This window comes from Petaurus breviceps, unplaced genomic scaffold (genome assembly GCF_028583685.1).
Source record: "Petaurus breviceps papuanus isolate PSGF00001 unplaced genomic scaffold, PetGlider_PUasm1.0 164, whole genome shotgun sequence".
NCBI lineage: Eukaryota > Metazoa > Chordata > Mammalia > Diprotodontia > Petauridae > Petaurus > Petaurus breviceps.
Window position 1 is genome coordinate 9,922,592 of NW_027185735.1, and position 24,544 is coordinate 9,947,135.

Here is a 24,544-nt window from a genome sequence, read left to right on the forward strand (position 1 = left end):
TTTCTGTGGCTTCATTCCATTTAAGGGTCATCCTTCCAATTTTCAAATTCTATAATTCTTTTCCTCATCCCTTGGATCACCTGCAATTTTCATTCTTGCAAGACTGTACTTTTATATCATTCAGAGCAAGAGTAGCAGAATAGTGTTGTTTAAAAAGGGGGAGGGGGCTCTTGTGTCAGTGATCAGCTTAGGAACATTAAAAGCACTGTGCAGTTTCCTAAAATGAGATCTGGTTCAATCTCCTCCTAATCAGTTCTGAGCCCAGTTCTTTGTATATCTTATCCAAAAAAAATATTTTGATGAATACGATAGAAATAGTACAAAAGAGGTACACATCACATAGGGAAATTCTAACTATCTCTTCTAAACATATTCCAATCCAAAGTGGAAAACAATGATTATTATTGGAGTTTTTTCACCTTTACATTTTTTGTTATAAAGACATTGACACCATTTTTTATTATTTGTGTTATAGTTTGGCCAGCAGTATGAAATCCTAGATATTAGTAATTTTCATCTCATCTCCATGCAGCACCTTCACATTCATACTGACTAATTCTACCTCAAGTCAAACAATACCAACATAAATCAAATCAGCACTGCTCTTTTCTTACCTACTAAATCATTGCCCCAACATTTTGCCAAGATATATTGGTTGATGTTCACTAAATTCCTTGGTTCCTGTGCATATATGTAGTTTATAGATATCTATTAAAATTTCTCTGTACTAGCAACTTTGAAAGACTTAAGATCTCTGATGAGGTTCTACAGAGCTCATGATGAAACATGCCTACCTGACAGAGAGGTCAGAGACTCGGTGCAAATTGGACACAATTTTTTACATGGCCAATATGGGAATTTATTTTACTTTACTATGCAAATTTGTTTAAAAAACAGTTTTGTTTTGTTTTGTTTTTAAAGGGTGGAGGTGAAGAGGAGGGAAGGAGAAAAATAAATCTGTTAATCAAAAAAAAAGTCTTAAAAATTCCTTTGTATTTATTTACAACTGTATGTGTTGTCTCCTCTGATAAAAATATAAGCTACTTGAGGGCAGGGATTGTTTCGTTTTTGTCTTTGTTCCCCCAGGACCTAGTACAGACACTGGCACATAGAAGACACCAAAAAGCTCCTATTGGTTGATTAAAATAAAGGAGAGTGGGAAAAAAGGAAAGAACACAGTTAATATTTAGCCCAATTTCCTTGTTATGTCTCCACAGGACATATCATCATCATAAAAACAAAGTATTTAGTAAATGCCTAATTGCAATTTATGAGACAATATACTAAGAAAATTGTAAAGTGTGGTGGCCCTGTCACAATTCTAAGATGGATATGCTGATAACCATGATGTGGTGAAAAGTGGAGTGGACTAGGAATCAAAGAGTCCTGGCTCTAACACTACTTATGTGACATAAATAAGTCATGTAACCATTGTGAGCTTTAGTTCTTAATCTGTCTTTAGTTCCTAATCTGTCAAATAAGGACAAGAATACTTGATCTATTTACTTCAGTGGGTTCTGATATAGATAGATAAATAGGTAAGTAAGTAGGTAGGTAGGTAGGAAGACAGATAAACAGGAAGGATGGAAAATAATCATTAAAATGGGATAAAGAATGGGAGACAGGGGCAGAGTCAAGATAGTGGAGTAGAAACATGACCTCCAGGAAGCTCTGGCTCCCACCACCTCCAATTCACGTAAAAGGGGACTCTAAACAAACTTTGGAGCTACAGGACCCACAAAATGACACAGAGAAGCTAACCTCCCACTGAGGACAGCCCAGTAACTCTGAAGGAATTGGCCAGCCCAGCACTCTGGGAGCCGAGCCCAGCACTCTGGGAGCTGAGCCCAGCACCACTCTGAGGTTTTGGCCCCAGGGTGGGCTTGAATAACCACCAGCTGGAGGGACTCCAGATCACCAGCAGCTGCGGTGATCCAGAATTAGCAACACATAGATGCTAAGGACAAAGTGAGAGGTCAGTGCAGTCTGGACTTTGGGACCCAAAAGTTGGGAGTGTGTTGGCTTTTGCCCCCAGGGCAAGAAGCAGCTGAGGGCTGCAGCAGCCTAGGCTATGTAGCAGCTTCAGCTCCTGGCCTGCAGAATATAAGGGGACCAAGAGACCAGTCTGAGGGGTAATCACTCTTGCTTTGACCTGCTTGGATCTGGATTGCGGTCTAGGTGGAGGTCCTGGGGTGTGTGACCAGCATGCCCGAGCATGTGGAGGCTTCAGAGAGGGCACCCAACTAATTCCTCTGGCAGCTGAGAAAACCCTAGGGTTTGGAACAAAGCTCCCCAGTCTGGTAGCAGGGTCCTACTGTGGCAAAAAGCCCAAAAGTCAAGTAATTGAGTGACAAAATGAGCAGGCAAAGGAAGCAAACCAAGCAAAACAATGCAACATTAGATTCCTATTTTGGGGACAAAAAGGATAAAAGCATGGAACAGGAGGAAGACAGTGAAGTCAGGACTCCTGTACCAAAAGCTCCCAAGAAAAATATGAACTGGTTACAGACCATAGAGGACCGTAAGAAGCAGATAAGAGAAGTGGAGGAAAAACTGGGAAGAGAAATGAGAATGATGCAAGAAAATTATGAAATGAGAGTCAACAACCTGACTGAGGAAAATTACACCTTAAAAAACAGACTAACTCAAATGGCAAAAGAGGCTCAAAAAGGCAATGAGGAGAAGAATTCCTTAAAAGGCCGAATTTGCCAGATGGAAAAAGAATCTCAAAAGCTCACTGAGGAGAATCATTCCTTCAGAGTTAGATTGGAGCAAATGGAAGCTAATTACTTTATGAGAAATCAAAATGCTGTTAAACAGATCCAAACAAATGAAAAAATAGAAGGCAATGAGAAATCTCATGGGAAAAACCACTGACCTGGAAAATAGATCTAGGAGAGATAATTTAAAAATTATTGGACTATCTGGAAGCCATGATCAAAGTAAGAACCTAGAAATCATTCTCCAGGAAGTTCTCAAGAAAAACTGCCCTGATGTTTTAGAACCAGAGGGCAAAATAGTGGTTGAAAGAATCCACCGATCACCTCCTGAAAAAGATCCCAAAAAGAAAACTCCTAGGAATATTATAGCCAGGTTCAGAAATTCCCAGATTAAGGAGAGAATATTACAAGCATCCAGGAAGAAACAATTTGAATATTGTGGAAACACAATCAGGAAACTCAGGATCTGGCAGCTTCTACACTGAAGGATTTAAGGGAATATGATATTCCAGAGGTCAAAGGAGCTGGGATTAAAACCAAGAATCACCTACCCAGCAAAACTGAGTATCATGTTTCAGGGGAAAATATGGTCATTCAGTGGAATAGAGGACTTTCAAGCATTCTTGCTGAAAAAACCAGAGTTGAATAGAAAATTTGACATTCAGATACAAGAAGCAAGAGAAGCATGAGAAGGTAAACAGGGAAAAGAAATCATAAAGAACTTATCAAAGTTGAACTATTAACATTCCTACATGGAAAAACTATAGTTGTAACTTATGAAACTTTTCTCAGTAGTTGAAGGGAATAGAAATATATATATATGTATATGTATATATATAGGCATATGAATACATATGTGAATGTGTGTATATATGTTTACATAGATAGAGGGCACAGGAACAATTTAACAGGAAGGGATGATACTTAAAAGGTGAAATTAAGAGGTGAGAGAGGAATATAATAAGAGGAGATGGGGAGAGACAGACTTGGGTAAGCTATCTCATACAGAAGAGGCAAGGGAAAATGGTTACAATAGAGGGGAAGAATAGGAAGGCAAAAGGGAATGGGTCAACCTTATTCCCATTGAATTTGGCTTGAGGAGGGAGTGAAATACACACTAAATAGGGTATCTCACCCTCCAAGAGAGTAGGGGGGGAAGGGGATGAAGAGGGGGGATGATGGAAGGGAGGGCAGTCTGGGGGGGAGGGAAATTGGAAGCACCCACTTTTGAAAAGGGACAGGATCAAAGTAGAGAATAGAACAACAAGTGGGAGGTGGGATAGGAGAGAGGGAAATATAGTCAGTCTTTTGCAATATATCTACTATGTTATTGTTTTGCATTAGCCACACATGTACAACCTCTACTGAACTGCTTATCTTCCCAGTAAGAGTGGGTGACAAGGAAGGAAGGGAATGAATCTGGAATTCAAAGTTTTAAAATCAAATATTCAAATATGTATATATATGTGTGTGCATACTATTATTAATAATATTTTACATGTAATTGGGAAATAAGATATACAGGCACTGAAGCATAGAGATCCACTGGAAAAGTAGAAAGGGGTATGGGAGAAAATAAGGGAGACAGCAGATTGGAGGAGGGGATATCCTGTGGGACTGCTATTTTGGAGTGGTGGGCAGGGGAAAAACGGGGAGAAAATTTGTAATTCAAAATCTGGCAGAAACAAATGATGTAAATCAGAAGTTTATAAAGCATTTAAAAAAAAGAAAGTATAAGGTATCAATCTTTTTAGGAATGTATAAGGAGTGAGCTGAAATCAGCTTCAAAGAACCAATTGGTTAAATTTTCAGCATTAATATTTAAACCTCAGAAATCAGCAAATGCTGCAAATGAGGGCTTGAGTTACTGCTTTATTAATTGCCTGGAATTAAGAAAGTGATTGAAAAGATGTATTAATGCAGATTAAATTTAGAAGTGTGTTGAATGTACTTTTTTTTTCTTTTGGTGAGTCAGTTGTTAAATATTTGACAACACATCCCTGGATTCTTTTTGAATATTACCTATAAGACCCTGCAAGAAGAAAAAGAACAAGAAAATGCATTCTAAATAACTACAATATATATTAAAGTCTACCTATCAAGATACATAAAACAAGTACATGAATTGAATATATTTTTAAACACTTTAAAAATAAAAATGCCTAAATAATTGCAGAGATATTAATTCTCACATTTGAGTCATGAAAATATAATAAAAATGATAGGACTAAATAAATTAATTTATTTATTCAGTGCCATACCAATAAAACTACCAATGGATTACATTATCGAGCTGGAAAAATAATTTTAAATTCATCTGAAGGAACAAAAGGTCAAGAATCTCAGGGGAAATAATGAAAATATGAAGGAAGGGAAGTTAGCAGTAGCAGATCCCAAACTAAAAAGCAGTATACCAGGGGGAAAGCCTCAGGTGGAAGACGCTTGCTTCTAAAAAGGAATGATGATGTATGATTAAAGTTCCCTGCCCCCCAATTTGGAGCATATACAGACATTCTATATCTACTTTTGGTAGGGAAAGCCTTTGAGCACCTCCCTGTGGGGGAGTCTTAGGGCCCCTCTTACCCAGAGCTGCCATAAAGTTGAGATTGTATGGACATATTCCATCTGTACTCCATCCTCTACTCAGCTGTCAAACTAATATTCTTAAAGTATAGATATGGTCATAGCACCTATTTAATAAATTCCAGTGGCTCTCTATTATCCCCAAGGTTCTTCCTTGCTTCTCTAATTTGTTTATGATATTACCCTTTATGTCTAAGTCATGTGGCCATTTGAAGCTTATATTGCCTTTCTAGTTTTCTTGGACCTTACTCCCCTTCACATACTCTATAATCCAGTGGCACCAGTCTACTTGCTGTTCCTTGCAATCCATGTCCTGACTACAGAATTTTCACTATCTCCAAGGCCTGAAATACTCTCCTTTTTCATCTCTACCACCTAGCTAGCCTTGGTTTCTTCAAGTCTCATCTAAAGTCATACCATCTGCAAGAAGCCTTTCCCAGCCCTCCTTGATCTTGGTGCCTTCTCTCTAAAACTATCCCCATTTTATCCTAAACATATTTTGTTTATACATAGTTGTTTCTATATTGTCTCCCTATCAGATTCTGAGCTCTTTGAGAGGAGGGAATTTTTTTTTGCCTTTCTTTGTATATCCAGTGCTTCCTACCTGGCACACAGTAGTTGACTAACTGATTAACCTGATATTACTCCTATCTCTGTTGTGTCTATTTTTTCCTACTTTTAGGTGGAAAAGATTGAAGATGACTATGAATGACCTCGTGAACTTTGAAAGTCAAGAGAATCATCCTCCAGAAGTCTGGCAGCTGGAGACCCCGCCTAGATTTTTTGAAAGCCAATTGGTAAGGGGCAAAGTCCAGCAGCAGCAGAGATGCAAATTCATTCATCCATCAGCTAAGCTGCTTTTTGGAAGTAAACTCGATAGGGCTAATGCTATGTAGAAGCTTCTTTAAGTTTGAGCCTATTCTCTCCAAAGATCAAGGTAGTATAGGGGAGAATAGGGAAAATGTTAGTACTTCTATTTTGGCTATAGAGGGTGTCCCAAAAGTCTTAGTGCAGTTTTAAACTTTAATAAGTTTGCAGTAAATGTCCCTTTGTATGTTAGTTGGTTGAATGGAACTGAGACATTAATCATTAATGACTAGCAGTTAGAGGAGTACACCAAAATAAGGACTCGGGTTGATACCATTAGAGAAATTAATTCCATTGTCCCTCAGAGATACATTGGAATCCTGAGGATATAGAAATTCATCTGGGAGAATGAATCTTTGCTATAGAAATCAAAATCAAAATTATTTATTACCGTTTTTAAAATAGAGAAGTCAATAGTGAAATAGATTAGGTATAGAACATACAAAAGCAAACATAGTAGCTCAGTGTTTAATAAACCCAAAGTCTCCAAACACTAAAACAGCTCTGTTTTGACAAAAACTTCTGAGAATACTAGAAGGAAATTTGGCAGAAATTAGGTTTAGACATAATCTTATGTTATATACCAAGATAATTTCCAAAGCAATATATGACTTACCTACTAAAGATCACAACATAAATAAATTACAATATCAAGAAAGGAATAGCCACCACAACTATAGAGAGGGAAAGAGTTTATGACCAAGTGAGAGACAGAATCATAGGAGATGAAATGGACAATTTTGATTACATAAAATTTTAAAGTTTTTGTACAAAATAACAATGAATTAAGATTGGAAGAGAGATAGTTAGCTGTGGAGTTAAAAAAAACCCTCTGAAACTAGTTTTAACCAGTAAAAGTCTGATATCCAAGATATATAAGGAGCTCTTTCAAAATTATAAGAACAAGAGCCATCACCCAAAAGATAAGTAGCCAAAAATACATAGACAGTTCTCAAAGTAAGAAATATAAACTATCAATAACCATACAAAGTTCTCTAAATTTTTAATAATTAAAGAAATAAAGACCAAAAAAAGGGAAATGACAGTGCCGGGAAAACAAGCACACTGATACAATATTGGCAGAGCTAAGAATTGGTCCCACCATTAGGGAAAGCAATTTTGAACTCTGCTCCAAAACTCACAAAACTGTGCATACTCACTAACTCATCAATACTATTAGTTTCACTTAAAGAGATTTTTTTAAGAGGAAAAAGATTCACATAGTCATTGAAATTTTTCTTGGCAAATATCTGGAAACTAAGGGGGTGACTATCAGATAGGGAAATGACTAAACAAATTATGTTCTGTGAAGGTAATGGAATATTGTTATGTTATGAGAAATGAAGAAAAAATGTTTCAGACAAATCTGGGATATTTGTATGAATTTAGATTGAATGAAGTGAGTGTAACCCAGAGAATGATAGCGAAACTCTAGAGGACTAGTGATAAAACATACTACCTACCTACTGAAAGAGAGATGAGCAACTCAAAGTAAAGAATGAGACTGACATGTTAGACAAGTTCGATGTGGAGATTTGTTTTGTTTGACTATGCATATTATTTTTCCTTTTGATTTGGGGTGGGGATTTCTGTGAAAGTCAAGGGAGGTTAATGATAAGATTATCTTTTTTTTTAAGAAGAGTTAGAAAAGAGGGTCACTGAAGTATTTTTTAAAAACACAGAGAATAGCACAAAAACTATTAGAAACATAGACAGGCAAGACAGTTTTGAAACCACCATATCGGATTTGTTATATATGTTGTCCAGAAGAGGTCATGGTATGCTCAAGGCATGACCCTCTTTTGACATCTCTACTCCTCTCCCCATCTCTCTTATGGGTGGAGAAAAACCACAAAGTGGTTAATCTGCTTGGAAATAACAATATTAGCTCAAGAGGGTTTTAGGATCTGGGTAGGGAGAAGGTGCTAGTTCAACATGGCTTAATTTTTCTCAAAGCTTAAAAAAAAGTCTTTACATACAAATTTAAAATGAAATTCATAAAATTATTAAAGCCCCTAGTCAATCCCTTGATCATTAAGTTGGGATCATAATCTCCCAGTCATTAGAATAGTAGGTCCTTAAACACATACAAGTTTTCTTTCCCTCTCTCAGTCCCTAGAGGAAGAATACAAACTAAGAAAGACTTTATAATTAATTATCTTTGCTTTGAGTATCAACCCATTTAAAAACAAAATAAAGAACCAATCGGCAAAATGTTTAAATAGCAAAGAAATCTTTAGCGATCAATCTTGCCTTTGAGACAAAAGAACAAAGGGAGAAGTAGAGAGTGGAGCAGATTCACCATTGTCATAGAAGTTTTTCCAAAGAGCCAGAATTCAGTCACTGTGTTGAATTCTTTTACTAAGTCAAACTATAGGTCAGGAAAAGGAAAGGATTCCAGCCCCTATGAGGCTTCTAAATCTCCCAGGAAGAGTCAGCATCTTCTGCTGCCTCTCTCTAGGGGTTCTTTCTCTGGCTCCTTCCCTGACCCTCTCCAGAGAAATTTTTCAAACTTCTCCTGTGCCCAAAGTTCTGGAAAACCCACCCCCATTTTTGATCCTAAGATAAAAATCCTCCTGCTCATGTTTGGAAAATAGAACTTCCAGAGTCTTCATCAAATTAGGCCTTCTTGAAGGCAACTGATGCAAAATTACCAGAAGAGCTCTTACATATGCTAAAAAAATTTTTAAAAACCCAAAAACCAAGTTTTCTTTAGTACAAATTCACAGATACACATATAATTCTCTTTTTTCTTATTCCATTTTGTATACAGAAATACTCATCTTATTTGGTAATTCTTAAGTTCACAATTTCAAAAATTAATAAATAAAACAAAAAGAGTGAAAAATGCTAAAACAGAATGAGCCAAATTTGGCTAGATATGGATAGGAAAAAAAAAGCATTGGATTTATTTTAATGATATATTTGAATTAAACTAAGAATCCAAGATAGATTAGACCTTTTCTTGGGCTGGATAGGATGATGATATCTGATGACAGACAGAAAACAGTTCTGCTTAATTCTTTTTTCTTGCTTCTGTTTTCTCTCTCAAGTAGATTTTTTTTTAAATGACAGAACTCTGCCTCTGTTCTCTGAGCCCAGCAGAAGAATCCCCATTCAGAAACTCAACGTGTCTATTTACAAGATCCAGGCAAGAAAGATCTTCAACTCTTGCGGAAATTTGATCTCTACACTGAAAAAAGTCAGTTCCAAGCTGCTGTGCCCAGTGGTGCTTCTACTGTTATCCAAGAAGCCTTGGAGCTCTGAGACAATGATACGACTTGCTCCGTGGGGAAAGGTGTCTCAAAAGTGGTTGAGCACATAAATAAAATTATTGTCCTGACCCTGATTAGCAAGAAACTGAATGTTGTGGAGCAGGAGAAGATCAACAAACTGATGATAGAGATGAACGGCACTGAGAATAAATCTAAATTTGGTGCAAATGCCATATTGGGAGTGTCTTTGGCTGTTTGTAAGGCCAGATCTCCTGAGAAAGGTCTCCCCGTACTGCCATAGTGTGGATCTTGCAGGCAGTGATAAGTCATCCTGACAGTTCCAGCCTTCAATGTGATCAGTGGTGGCTCCCATGCTGGTAACAAACTGGCCATGCAGGAGTTCATGATCCTCCCTGGGGCAGCAGCAAACTTTAAGGAGGACATGCACATTGGAGCTAAGCTCTACTACAACCTGAAGAATGTGATTAACCAGAAATTTGATAAGACACCACCAACAGGGGATGAGGGTGGCTTTGCTCCTAATGTCCTGGAGAATAAAGAAGCTCTGGACCTGCTAAAAAATGCTGTTGGTAAGGCTGGCTATACCGATAAGGTCATAATTGTCGTGGATGTTGCTGCCTCAGAATTCTTCCAATCTGGAAAATATGGCAGAACCAAAATGGCTAACAGAGAATTGATACCAAAGATAAAAGTAAAGAATGAGAGCAAAAGAGCAATTGTTTGTCCTTCATATATTCAAGTCATCTGGCCCAACTTAACTACATCCCTGGGTTGTGAAAGAACTGACTGATGTGTTAACTGAGACTTTGGCATTAATATTTTAAATATAATTTACCTAGATCTTAGCAAAGTGTTTCATAAAGCTTTTCATAAAGTTCTTGCTGGTGAAGAAGACAGACACAGGGCCAAGGTCAACACCAATATTGGGCTACCTGGAGATGCAGACTGAAACCAGAGACTTTGGCAGGGAGTGGAACTTGGTCCCAACCACTCAATCCAGAACTATTGTACTGTCATAGAAGTGCATCCAAATAAATGGAGGACAAGGTAGACCCACCCTGTCAAAGGTTACAGGAGGAAAGAGAGCTCAAACCTGACACAGTCAGAATCTAGGAAATTATTCTGGAGATACAAGTAAACAGAAAAAAAAAACCCTCAAAATACAATAAAGAAATATTATGTACATTTTCCTATAAATATTTTTGTGTATATAGATTCTCTTCCTTTTCCTTTGATCTCTTTGGGGTACAGATTTAGTAGTGGTATTGCTTAGTCAAAGAATATGCCCTTCAGGCATTCCCAGAACTGTTGGATCAGTTCACAACTTCACTAATAGTTCATTTATATACCTATTTTCCCTCATCTCCTCCACCATTTGTAATTTCTAATAGGTATGAGGTGGTACCTCAGAGTTGTTTTAATTTGCATAATGATTTCAAGAGTTTTTTCATATGATTATAAATTACTTTAATTTTTTTTGAAAATTGCCACTTATCATTGACCATTTATCAATTGGGGAATGATTCTCTCTTTTTTTTTTATAAATTCCACTCAGTTTTCTATACATTTGAGAAATGAAGCCCTTATCAGAGAAACTTATTATAAATTATTTTTATATTCATTGTCTATATAATACCTTTTAGTAAAATTTAGTTTCCCTGATTGTCTCTTTTAATTAGGTCTCTTAATTTTTCTTTGTATGAGAACATGATTGCTACTTTTGAACTTTTGAACTTCAGATGAAGCATAATATATTCTGTTCCAGCCCTTTATTTTAAATGTGTGTGATTTTTCTGTTTCAAGTATCTCTCATAAACAACATGTTGTTAGGTTCTTGTTTCTAATCCATTCTGCTATCTGTTTCTGTTTTATGGACGAGCTGATCCCATTTACATTCCCAGTTGTGATTACTGTGTATTTCCTTCCACCCTATGTTCTTCTATTTATCCTTCTCTCTCTCTTTTTATTCTGTCCTTATTCAGAAATCTGTTTTGCTTCTGAACACTGCCTCCCCTAATCATCCCTCATTTTTTTCAAATGCTTTATTAACTTCTGACATACACCATTCATTTCCGACAGATTTTGAATTACAAATTTTCTCCCCATTTTCCCCTACCCACCACACCAAAATAGCAATCCCACAGGATATCCCCTCCTCCAATCTGCTGTCTCCCATATTTTCTCCCATAACCCTTTCGACTTTTCCAGTGGATCTCTATGCCCCAGTGGCTATATATCTTATTTCCCAATTATATGTAAAATAGTATTAATAATAGTATATATGTATATATATTTGAATATTTGATTTTGAACCTTTCAATTCTAGATTCATTCCCCTCCTCCCTTGTCACCCACCCTTACTGGGAAGATAAGCAGTTCAGTATAGGTTGTACATGTGCGGTTAATGCAAAACAATAACATAGTAGATATATTGTAAAAGACTGACTATATTTCCCTCCCTCCTATCCCACCTCCAACTTGTTCTATTCTCTACTTTGATCCCATCCCTTTTCAAAAGTGGGTGCTTCCAACTCCCCCCCCCAGCCTGCCCTCCCTTCACTCCTCCCCCTTCTCATCCCCTCCCCCCCCCACTCTCCTGGAGGGTGAGATACCCTATTTAGTGTGTATTTCGTTCCCTCCTCAAGCCAAATTCAATGGGAATAAGGTTGACCCATTCCCATTTGCCTTCCTATTCTTACCCTCCTTTGTAACCATTTTCCCTTGCCACTTCTATATAAGATAGTTTACCCCATTCTGTCTCTCCCCATCTCCTCTCATTATATTCCTCTCTCACCTCTTAATTTCACCTTTTAAGTATTATCCCTTCCTGTTAAATTAGTCCTGTGCCCTCTATCTATGTATACCTGTAAACATATATACACACATTCACATATGTATTCATATGCCCATATACCCTCATATATAGACACATATATATTTTTATTCCCTTCAACTACTGAGAAAAGTTTCATCAGTTACAATTATCATTTTTCCATGTAGGAATGTTAATAGTTCAACTTTGATAAGTTCCTTATGATTTCTTTTCCCTGTTTACCTTCTCATGCTTCTCTTGCTTCTTGTATCTGAATGTCAAATTTTCTATTCAACTCTGTTTTTTTCAGCAAGAATGCTTGAAAGTTCTCTATTCCACTGAATGACCACATTTCCCCTGAAACATGATACTCAGTTTTGCTGGGTAGGTGATTCTTGGTTTTAATCCCAGCTCCTTTGACCTCTGGAATATCATATTCCAAGCCCTTTGATCCCTCAGTGTAGAAGCTTCCAGATCCTGGGTTATCCTGATTGTGTTTCCACAATATTCAAATTGTTTCTTCCTGGCTCCTTGTAATATTCTCTCCTTAATCTAGGAATTCCAGAACCTGGCTATAATATTCCTAGGAGTTTTCTTTTTGGGATCTTTTTCAGGACGTGATCAGTGGATTCTTTCAACCTCCATTTTGCCCTCTGGTTCTAAAATATCAGGGCAGTTTTCTTTGAGAACTTCCTGGAGGATGATTTCTAGATTCTTACTTTGATCATGGCTTTCAGGTAGTCCAATAATTTTTAAATTATCTCTCCTAGATCTATTTTCCAGGTCAGTGGTTTTTCCCATGAGATATTTCACCTTGCCTTCTATTCTTTAATTTGTTTGGATCTGTTTAACAGAATCTTGATTTCTCATAAAGTCATTAGCTTCCATTTGCTCCAATCTAATTCTGAAGGAATGATTCTCCTGATTGAGCTTTTGAGATTCTTTTTCCATTTAGCAAATTCAAATTTTTAAGGCATTCTTCTCCTCATTGCCTTTTTGAGCCTCTTTTGCCATTTGAGTTAGTCTATTTTTTAAGGTATTATTTTCCTCAGTCAGGCTTTTGACTCTCATTTCATAATTTTCTTGCATTGTTCTCATTTCTCTTCCCAATTTTTTCTCCACTTCTCTTATTTGCTTCTTAAGGTCCTCTATGGCCTGTAACCAGCTCGTATTTTCCTTTGAAGCTTTTGGTGCAGGAGTTCTTATTTCACTGTTTTCCTCCTGTTCCATGCTTTGATCCTTTTTGTCCCCAAAACAGGAGTGTAATGTTGGAATCTTCTGTCTGCTTTGTTTCCTTTGCCTGGTCATGTCACCCCTCAGTCGCTTGACCCCTGTGCTTTTTGCCACAGTAGGACTCTGCCACCAGACAGGGGAGCTTTCATCCCAAACACTGGGGTTTTCTCAGCTGCCAGAGGTATTAGATGGGTGCCCTCTCTGAGGTCTCCACAAGCTCTGACAAGCTGGACACACACCCCAGGACCTCCACCCTAGACTGCAATCCAGATCCAACCAGGTTAAAGCAAGAGCAATTACCCCTCAGACTGGTGCTTGGTCCCCCTACTCTCCACAGGCCAAGAGCTGAAGCTGCCCTGTGGTGCTGGCTGGCTGTGCCAGTGTCTCAGTGGCTTCTCGTGGGGAGGGGGGGGGAAGCCAAGCACTCCCACTTACTCAGTCCCAAAGTCCAGAGTGCACTGACCTCTCACTTTGTCCTTAGCATCTATGTGTTGATAAACCTGGAAATGGCCACAGCTACTGCTGATCTGGAGACCCTCTGGCCGGCCCTGGGGCTAAAGCCTTGTCATGGGACTGGGCTTGGCTCCCAGAGCACTTCTCTGGCCGATTCCTGCCACCCTGCTGGGCTGTCTTCAGCGGGAGGTTAGCTTCTCTGTGTCATTTTGTGGGTTCTGTAGCTCCAAAGTTTGTTCAGAGTGCCCTTTTTACATGGATTGGGGAAGGTGGAAGCCGGAGCCTTGGGGAGGTGGTGCTTCTACTCCACCATCTTGACTCTGCCCCCCCCCATCCCTCATTTTTATCACCCTGCATATCTCTTATTCCCTTCCCCTACCATTTCCCTATCAAGTAAGATAGATTTCTATACCTAGCTGAGTATGTATGTATACATATATGTATACATATATACATATACATATTCTTCCCTCTTTGAAGCAATTCTGATGAGAGTGGGTTCAAGCAATGCCCACCTCCCCTTGTCTCCATTTTCCTCTCCGCTATAAAAGGTCTTCCTTGCACGTCTCTTTTATGAGAGAAAATTTCCTCCTTCTTTCCCTTTCCCCTTTTCCAAGTGCAATCCTCCTTCTCACCCCTTCATTTTCTTTTTGGAGATCATCCCAAAATAATTAATTTATACTCTTGCCCTCTGTCTATGTAGACTCCTTCTCACTACCCTAATAATGATAAGTTCTTAGGTGTTACATCTTCCCATATAGGAAAGTAAACAGTTTAACTTTATTGAGTATCTTATGATTATTCTTTCATGTTTACCTTTTTTATGCTTCCTTGAGTTTTGTGTTTAAATGTCAAGTTCTTTATTCAACTCTGGTCTTTTTGTTAAGAAAGCCTAAAAGTCCTCTATTTAATTTTTCAGTTTTGCTGGGTAAGTTATTCTTGGTCGAAATCCTAGTTCTTTTCCCCTTTGGAATTTCATATTCCAAGCTCTCCACTTCTTTAACATGTAAGTTGCTAAATCTTGTGTGATCCTGACTCCATGATATTTGAGTTGTTTCTTTCTGGCTGCTTGAAGTATTTTCTCTACAACCTGGGAGCTCTGTAATTTAGCTGTAGCATTCCTTGGAGTTCTTATTTTGGGATCTCTCTCATGAGGTGATTGGTGGATTCTTTCAATTTCTATTTTACCTTCTGGTTCTAGGATATCAGGGCAGCTTTCCTTGATAATTTCTTGTAATATGATATCTAGGCTCTTTTTTTTTATTATGGTTTTCAGGTAGTCCAAAAATTAGTGAATTATCTCTCCTTGATCTGTTTTCCAGGTCAGTTGTCTTTCAATGAGATATTTCACATTTTCTTCTATTTTTAATTCTTTTGACCTTGTTTTATTGTTTCTTGATGTTTTGTGGAGTCATTAGATTCCCCTTGCTCAGTTCTAACTTTTATGGAATTATTTTCTTCAGTGAATTTTTGTGCCTCTTTTACTATTAGGTCAGTTCTGTTTTTTAAGGTATTATTTTCTTCAATATTTTGTTGCCTTTTTTTTTGGAGGGCAATTGGGGTTAAGTGACTTGCCCAAGGTCACACAGCTAATTTTTTTGTGTTAAGTGTTTGAGGCCGGATTTGAACTCAGGTTCTCCTGACTCCAGGGCCGGTGCTCTATTCACTGCACCTCCTAGCCACTCCTCTCTTCAATATTTTTGCACCTCTTTTACCAAGCAGTTAATTTTCTTTTCATCATTTTCTTACATCACTCTCATTTTTTTTCTTGATTTTTCTTCTACCACTCATCTCTTTATCTAGGAATTCCTACTGGGCTTATTTTTTTTTTTACTTTTTTATTGGTATTTTTCTTTGAGGCTTTGCTCATTTGAAATTATTTTCTTTTGAATTTATGTCTTGGTCTTCCAACATAGGAGCTTTTAATGGTCAAGTTCTTTTTGTTGTTGTTCGTCTATTTTTCCAACCTATTTTTTTATTTTGAACTTTCTACTAAAATTGGACTGTGCTTACCTGGGAGTGGAGAGGCACTGTCCCAAGCTTCAGGTCTTTTCCTGATGCTATTTTCAGAGCTACTTCTAGTTTTGAAAATTGTTGGTGTTTTCAAGGTGGTGGATCCAGGAAGAGGTGTGGTCACTGCTCTCTTGATCTACCCAAGTGTAATATAATACCAAGCAAAGGCAACTTCCCAGGTTCAAAATACCAGCATAGGTGCTCTCTATTTTATTCAGTGACCAACCAAGAACAGAGAAGATTAAAACATGACATCATTCCAAATACAGCATTTACTAAGTGTGATTAAATAATCTCCAAGGACTACCCCCACCCCAGGACCTTCCAATCATTCAATCAATTACGAAGTCTCTGTTCTAAATACTTCTCCACCCCTAGGCTATACCTTAATTAAGTCCACCACAAAGCCCCTCTTCTCAAATGGAGATTAGTTTCCAAACATAAGTAAAATACATTCATTTGCTCAACCATAGAACACAAAAAGGTCAAAAGTTCCCCACCCCTGGATCACAATTGAATCTACCCCAGAGTTACATCAAGTTTAAACACAGCACTTAATACCCAAATGGAGGTCTTTTCTTCATCTTGACACGAGGCAAGTTCTCAGCAATCTTAGTTCCTGGAGAGACAAGGCTTAGCAAGGCCATAAGATACATTGCCAGTCCCTTCATGAATTTATCCTCTGTCTGTAGAACAGTCCTAGAACCCCTGAACACATTAACAAAGCCCTCTCCCAGGATTTCTGTAAACATACAACAAGAAAATCCTTCTTCAGGGCTTCTGAACCAACAGAAAGGCTCCCAGACCCCTGCAACAACAGCACTGTCCTTCACCAGTGGACAGTATTCATTCTGTCTGCCGGACAGTCTCCAGACCCCTGCAACAACAGTACTGTCCCTCACCAGTGGACAGTATTCACTCTCTGTCTGCAGGACAGTCTCAGGCCTTCTTAACCAAATGCCAGGTTCCAGGACTTCTTCAACAGGACAGTCTTTCACCAGTGGACAAATCTGGCAAAATAACATCAAAACAGACAGACAAAGTACCAGCAAAACAGCCATGTCTCCTCAGTCCTTGGCAGCTCAGGGGGCAGGTCTCAAAAGTCCAGGGCAATTCAAAGCGGCCACCAGCAATTCTTTTAGTCTCTCTCTCTCCACGAGGTGCTACCAAAAAAGCTCTTCCGCCTCTCTCTTGTGTCTCCAAATCTACGTCACCAGCTCCTCCCAATTCAGGACTTTCTTTTCACATCAACAAGCCCATCCCACAGGTGGGATTAACAAACTCTGGGTTTTAACACAATCAATTTGAAAACCAAGCCAATACAGGGGAATCTTTAATTGCCATTACTATCACACCAAGAAGGGCCCCTTTTCCCCTGCAGCCACAAGGGCTACTCCTCTTGGTTTGCCAAACTACAGCCCTTGCTCTCCTGAAGCCAAAAGTGCTAGTGCTCCTCTCTGCCTTGCGCCTGTGAGTAGGGCCCCTGCGTCCTTGTGACCAACCACAAGCTCTCTTCTCCACTGTGGAACTGAGACCCATAATGGCTTATAGCAACAAAGTTGCTAATTGGCATTAGCTACACACAGTGCCAGCAAAAGGTCCCCTGTAATCTCTTTATGACCATTTGTCCCATCTCTAACCCAAGAGCTCCCACTGTTGCCACTGTGGCGGTCACTTCTAAGGCCCAATACCTGTGTTGCTGCATACTCTGGGTTGGTCCCTACCCCAGTGTCACAGACCTCTCTTGCTGATTTCCTAAGTTGTCTTATGCTGAAAAAAGGACTCATTCTGACCTTTTGTTAGCTCTGGGAGAGTTCAGCTGGGTTGAGGCCTACACTCCATCATCTTGGCTACCCAAGCCTATGCAGATTTTCAAAACCTAGAAGAGAATGACTTTACAATAAGTATAAGTAAATCTTCAGGGGAAAAAAAAGAATGACCTGATTACAAGAATTAGAAGAGTAGATAAAAGAAATCACATGAGATTTATTTTTTTAATGAAATTAGAGCTGTTGAATAAAAAATTTGAAGGAGAATAAACAGCTCACAAGAGAAATGCAGGATCCAAGAAATGAGCAAGCTCCATGAAAAATACAATACAGATGAATTCAATTTGGAGTTAAATTAAGAAAGTTGAACAGAATTCAATGATTCCACAAGAAGATATTAAAACATTTTTCAGTTATATAGCTCCTCAACTTGTTTTTTTTTTACATCAGTTGTTTGTGAGAGTAGATTCCTCACATCTTCTGCCCTTTCCCCATTATTCATAAGATAATAGTATAAGGAGTTTCAGAAGAGGACACAGATAAGCAGGGCAATGTTCTAATTATGCAGTCAATAATTAGAAGGAAAAACAAAGATGTGAGGAAAAGACTACTAAAAGTAAATACTTAAAAAAGAGGTTGAGGAGATAAAACTGGAAAATTTTTAAACTTCTTGAAAGCCATGACTAAACAAAAAAAAATCTGCATACTATATTTCAACAATTCATAAAAGAAAAATGAATAGATCAATTAGAAGCACAGTACTAAGTGAAAATATAATCTCTCTCCTGAAAGAAATCCTAAATTGAAAACCCCTACTATGAGGGACAAAATCCAGTTTCCAAAAGAAAGAAAAAAATCGATGCAAAAAGCCTGAAAGAAAGAATTTAAATAACAAGAAACCAAGTCAGAACTACATGAGAATACTCAATAAAAAGAAATCTTTCAATATAATATTACAAAAGGCAAAAGAAAAATTATTTAGAACAATGAATTAATTTATTCTGTGAAATTGAATATAATCCTATTAGAGAAAAAAATTTTTATTCGTCAAGTAGCAAACTTTGAAGAATTCCTGATGAAAAGATCATGTCTGACAAATTCAATAAGACCAATAATACTTAAGCAAAAACCAAACATAGTTCAAGATTATGCCACAATGGGGGTGGCTAGGTGGTTCAGTGAATAGAGCACTGGCCCTAGACTCAGGAGTACCTGAGTTCAAATCTGGCCTCAGACACAACACAAAACTAGCCGTGGGGCCTTGGGCAAGTCACTTAAGCCCAATTGCCCTACCTCTCCAAAAAGCAAAAAAAAAAAAAAAAAAAGATTATCCCACAATGGTTGGTTGGTTGGTTGATTGTTGTTTTACATTTTCAAAAAGGACCAAAATTACACTCTGTTGGGGTTGAGGTACAGTGTATCCAACTGTGGCTGATCAGATCAGTCTGAGCTTGGAAGGCTCTACCACAGGTCAGGCACAAATAGTCCATATAAACATTTGGAGTGGAGATGTCTCTAAATTTGTGCACTTCATATTTCTTCTGCTACTGCAATTCTGCCTTACTCAAAAGCACAGTACCTTTTTTTTCCTTTTTTTTTTTTTGAGGGCAATTGGGGTTAAGTGACTTACTCAAGGTCACAGGGCTAGTAAATGCACAAATAAAAGGCAAGAGAAACCTAGAAAGCAAAAAACTATATAGGTGCATTTCACACACATGCAAAAAATCTTGACAGGCTTGAACATTGGGTTAAATCTGAACTCCAGTAGGGATAAATATAATCTTTACAATTGGGGGAAAAATCTATTTCACAAATACAAAATGGTAGAGGCATCATTAGAAAACAGTTTATCTCAAGAGTTTCTGGGGATCTTAATTGATTACAATCTCATTATGAGTCAGCCATGTGATGTGATAGCTAAAAAAGTTTAGTGCTGTCTTGGATTACTTTGAGAAAGGCAGAAGTTCCAGGAATAAGGAAGTGATAGGAATAAGGAAGTACCACTGTATTGTAATGGGATATACTGTACACTAGAGTATTGTTTTCAATTCTGAGTGCAAGTTTTAGGAAGGATATTGGTAAGTCCCCATCGCTATCTATTCTGTTTGGTCCCAGAATGTAGAATGAGATACCAAAAGATATGATACAAAGAGGGACAAGTAGACTTGATGTCAGAAAACCTGCCTAACAATTAGAGCTATCTCAAAGTGGAATAGGTTGCATCAGAGGTAGTGGGTTTTCTCTCTTGGACATCTTTCCAAAGCAGGTTAGAGGAACATTTGTCTGTCATGTTATAGTGGGAATTCCTTTCATTTCTAGGTTAAACTAGATGGCCACCAAGGTTTCTGTGATTCTGTGAGGTTCCCTTCAGTAAAAAGAGCATATGGCATGGGGATAAGGAAAGATTGCTGGTGAAGAGTGAAAATAATGGATGTAAATCAATCAGTTCATAAATAACTGTTGTATGCAAGGGGTTATGCTAGGTGCTGGGAATAGAAAGAGAAAAATGAAACTCTTCTTTCCCTCAAGAGTTTACATTCTATAATGATGCAGAAAGTAATTTTAGGAGGGATAGAATAATAATAGTTGGTGAACAGGAAAGGTTTCCTGTTACTCTTGAGCCAAATCTTGAAAGAATCTATGGACTCTAAAAGTGGAGGTGAAAAAGCAGTGAATGCCAGGCGTTGGGGAAATTTTGCAAGGGCACAGGGAAAGAAATTGCATGTATACTTCAAGGAACAGATGCCAGGCAAATATTCTTGGAAGTTAGAATACATGAAAGAGAATAATGGGAAATAATCTGGAAAGATAGATGGAAAACAGAAAGTGAGTGACCTAAAATCCTAGTTTGAGACATTTGTATTTTGTCTTCAAAGCAACAGGGAGCCTCTGAGCATGACACTGGTCAAACTTGCAGCAATGTTAATTTGGCAGCATTCAGTGTATGAATTGACGTATGGAGAAACTAGATATTGGAAGCATAATTAGGAGAGGATTTCTCTCCTCCCCCCCAACAATTAAGGTAAGAGATAATGGAGACCTGAACTAGGGTTGTGACAATATGAGTGAAGAAAAGGGAATAGATTTGAGCAATGTGGCGACATGTGATTGGATATGAGGGGGTCAAGGAAATTGAAAGATCAAGGACACCTTTGAAAGTTGTGAAGATAGTGAGAAGTATGGCAGTGTTTTCTGCAGAATTATGACAGTTTGAAAGAGGGAGGAGTTCAGGGTGAAATGAAAATTGGTTAATTGAGAGCAGCGTGACATGGTGCCATATAACTGGTCCCACAATCACGAAGCTCTGGGCCCAAGTCTGACAAACACTATCTGACCTTGGGAGTCAGTTAATCTTTTAGCATTCAAGGCATCTCTTACATGGATCATTAACCTTTGTTTGTGTCATAGACCCCTTTGACAATCTTGTAAAAATGATAGAACTCTTCTCAGAATAAAGTTTGTGGACTATATTAATAATTGAAGGAAATGCCACATTCCAATAGAGGTTAGTGAAAATAAGGTATAATTTTATCTCCCATTCAAATTCATAGAACCCTTGAAATCTCTCCATGGACTTCTGATTAAAAGTATTACTCTGACCCTGGAATCATGAGGACCTGAGTTCAAACCCAGCCTCAGAAACTTACTAGCTCTGTAGATAAGTCGTTAACCCCAGTTGACTCAAAACAAAAAAAACACCTTAGCTCTAAGACAATAAGTTGGAGAGTTTCCTTATCTGGAAGTTCCCTTTATCAGTGGATTCACAAGTTCACTCCCCCTTGTTTTATAATAAGTTCAGTTTTAAACAAATTGAATTTGAGATACTGATCCAAGTGGAGATGTCTAAATAATTAGCAATGTCACTTAAGCCTCAGTTTCCTTATTTATAAAATGATTAAATTAGACTGGTTGCTTTATAAATTATCTTCCAGTTAAAAACCTGTGAACTAAGAACTGCAACACCAAGACAGGTGATTAAGGTGGTGACTAGGTCCCTAGGGGCTAGATCCATAGACTCATAGTCTTATCCCAAGATGTCAGGGGACATCCCCTATAGGGTGCAATCATTCCCAGTCTCTGAATCCTCAGAAACACATGACCTTCTACTGTCTCTGCCTCTTGGGTTCTGGATCTCTAAATTTGAAACATTTAGCAATGATAAGAAGAGAAAAAACTAGAAGGATCATTAGAAATTATTGACAAAGTGGGTTTTTTTTTTAAGACAAAGTGATTATGGTTTAAAGGTAGAAGGGAAATAACTATAAAGACAGATCTAAAATATCAGAAAAATAGGCAATAAAATTGAAAGACAGGATGATAGGAATGAGTCCACAGGTGAAATTAGTTTTGGAGGCAAGACACTGAAGGCATTCTTCCACTGAAATTGGACAGAAGAAGACAAAGTCATAAGTAAGTAGAATGGGGACAATTGAGATTTTTCCTAATGCATCGAAATTTAGAAGGCACACTTTCTTTTCCAATGGCCCTCTCACCCACATTCAAAGTACAACCACCATTTCTCCTTTTCCTAGGCCCCAGCTTGTTACCTTGCTGTCCCTTTCCCAGGGCCAGCTGATCTCTACTACATATCCCAGGATTGAGGAAGACAGTTGTCCATGTCCTCCCTCATATTCATCTCAGCCCCATATCCTCCTAGGGTCTAGGAAGTTGGTGGTCCATAACTGTCCTGTAGATTCACAAGCTGGAGACAGCACTTGACCACAGATTGTGTGAAAATCTCCTGTAGTACAGTGAACATGAAGGCCACAACCAATAGAGGTAGACTCTCAACATAACCCGGTGGTTGAAGCTTAGCTTCAGCCAAGCTTAGAGTCAGGAAGATCTGAGTTCAAATTCAGCTTCAGACACTTAACTAGCTTAATTAGCTGGGTGGCCACTTAACCTCTACTTGCCTTAGTTCCCTCACCTATAAAATGGAAATCATAATAGCACCTGTCTCGGGATTGTTAATAAGTTCTTGTTCACTTCCTTCTTTGTTCTTTTTCCACTTGGATTCCTTTCCTGCTCTTCCCCCGAGGCCTTCCCAAACCCCAGATGAGTTCCTTCCTTACCTGGCCTACTCTCTCTGCCCTGCTCCCTACCTCAGGAGTGATCTGCCTAGCAGTGGTTTCTCTCTTAAGTCTTCTTCCTCCCATTTCCTCCCCAGATTCTTGGTTAGAACTCTGAAAGGAAAAGAAGATAGATATAGGACATAGAGATACACTGAGGTAGCTGGCAAATGATGGTGTCAATTCTCTAGATGGAATTTAGATAGAAGTTATTTTCTCAGACTGAAAGGAAAGATTCAATGAGAGTGGAAAAAGTTCAGGATGCCTTTTGTTAGAAGTATGTCATTATGGAATCAATAAGAGATGATCTGTTTTTCCTTTCTTTTCCTTTTTTCATTCCATTCAAGGGGCAAAGTTCTAGTGATATGTGTGTATATGCATATATGTGTATATATGTATGTGTATACATATAGAGATGCATATACAAATGATGAAGCTGTGGAGGATTTGGAGATGAGAATCCTTTCATCTTCCCAAGCAAAATTATGTAAATGATTGGTTAGTCTCTATAGTAATAGCACAGCAAATTTTTTCTTACAATAGGCATACTTAGATTGAGTAGTATTTGATCAAAATAATTGGAGCCTTAGTTCTTAAGTTTTGGTGTCATATCTTCCAAGGAAAAATCCTCATGCTTCCAAAGTTAAATCTGTGAGGCAGTTATAGCAGATCCTCCTAGCAGGATGAGTTCAGGAATGAGTTCTGCCAAAGCCAGGGAATCTACAAAATCTACTACCCAACCCCCACCTTAGTTCTAACCCTAGTGTTTGTGTATAACTAACTAACTAACTAACTAGATGCATTCCCTCTCCTGGCATTAGGTGTGATTGAGAGATAACTCCCACAGCCATAGCAGCAGTTTCTGTACATGCTGCATCCCATGCTTTTCTGAGCATCAAAAGGAGATGAAGCCTGATTAACCATTTGGAAACCAATCGGATGAGAAGTCCTTACAAAACAACTTTTTATACGCTTTAATTAAAAACGTGTTCCGGCAGCTCAGAGATGAATGGGCTTCAGGGGGAGCAGGGCTGAGTCCGTTGCTATGACGACACCAAATCTTTTCACTCCTTGTCTTTCCTCAGTACATTCTGACTAGATCTCTCCAGCCATTAATTTGACTGTGCCCCATCTCTCAATCCTTCAATCCCTCTGTCCATGTGTCTACACATTATCCAACACCTGCTGCTTCTGCTGCTGCAGTTGTAGTTTTTCTTCTTTCCATTTCTTTCTTCGCTCTCCAATAATTTTAAAGTTGCTATTTTCCCCAGTTCCTCCCTAGCAAAATCTTTCTTCTTGTGAACAGATTTACTCTTCTGAATTCTGAGATAAATTTCCTATTTGGTTTTAAGATGGCTTCCATTTTACCTTTTCCTTCCCTTTCATCCTAAAGCATTTTTACCCAAGAGATCTTGAGTGTAATCCTAAAGTACCTCACTTGTCTTCTCCCTCTTTTTAGGTTTTCTGACTGAGCATTATTCTCTCTCTTCTAGTCTTCTTGCTGCTGAAGTAAATGCAGGTACAGAAAGGAATAATATATCACTTAAAGAAGCTCTGAAGTGCTGTCAGGCATGAAGAGCTATTGTGTTTAATATTTTCCCTTCAAATCTCAGTTCCTTCCATAAGCAAAAATAATTTTTCAGTAAGAATTTTAAATGAATCTAAAGTTAATTTAAAATATATAGTTAAGACTACTTGGGAAATAAATATCATACTTCTTTTGGTTAGAGTGATTTTGAGATACTACATTTACAAAGGTTTTTTTTTTAGGGTGTGTGTGTGTGTGTGT

At 38.2% G+C, this 24,544-nt stretch overlaps 1 long non-coding RNA gene across 3 annotated transcripts in view; it reads right to left on the bottom strand.

The window, feature by feature from the left end:
- LOC138156841 (uncharacterized) overlaps positions 1-24,544 on the bottom strand; it is a 362,694-nt gene that overhangs the window by 62,692 nt on the left and 275,458 nt on the right. The window contains exon 1 of one of the 3 annotated variants that reach the window (XR_011167229.1): positions 16,108-16,211. The exons of the other annotated variants lie outside the window; for them this stretch is intronic. This is a non-coding gene — a long non-coding RNA (uncharacterized lncRNA). Of the gene's footprint in view, positions 1-16,107; positions 16,212-24,544 lie in introns of those variants that run through there. 3 annotated transcript variants of the gene reach the window in all.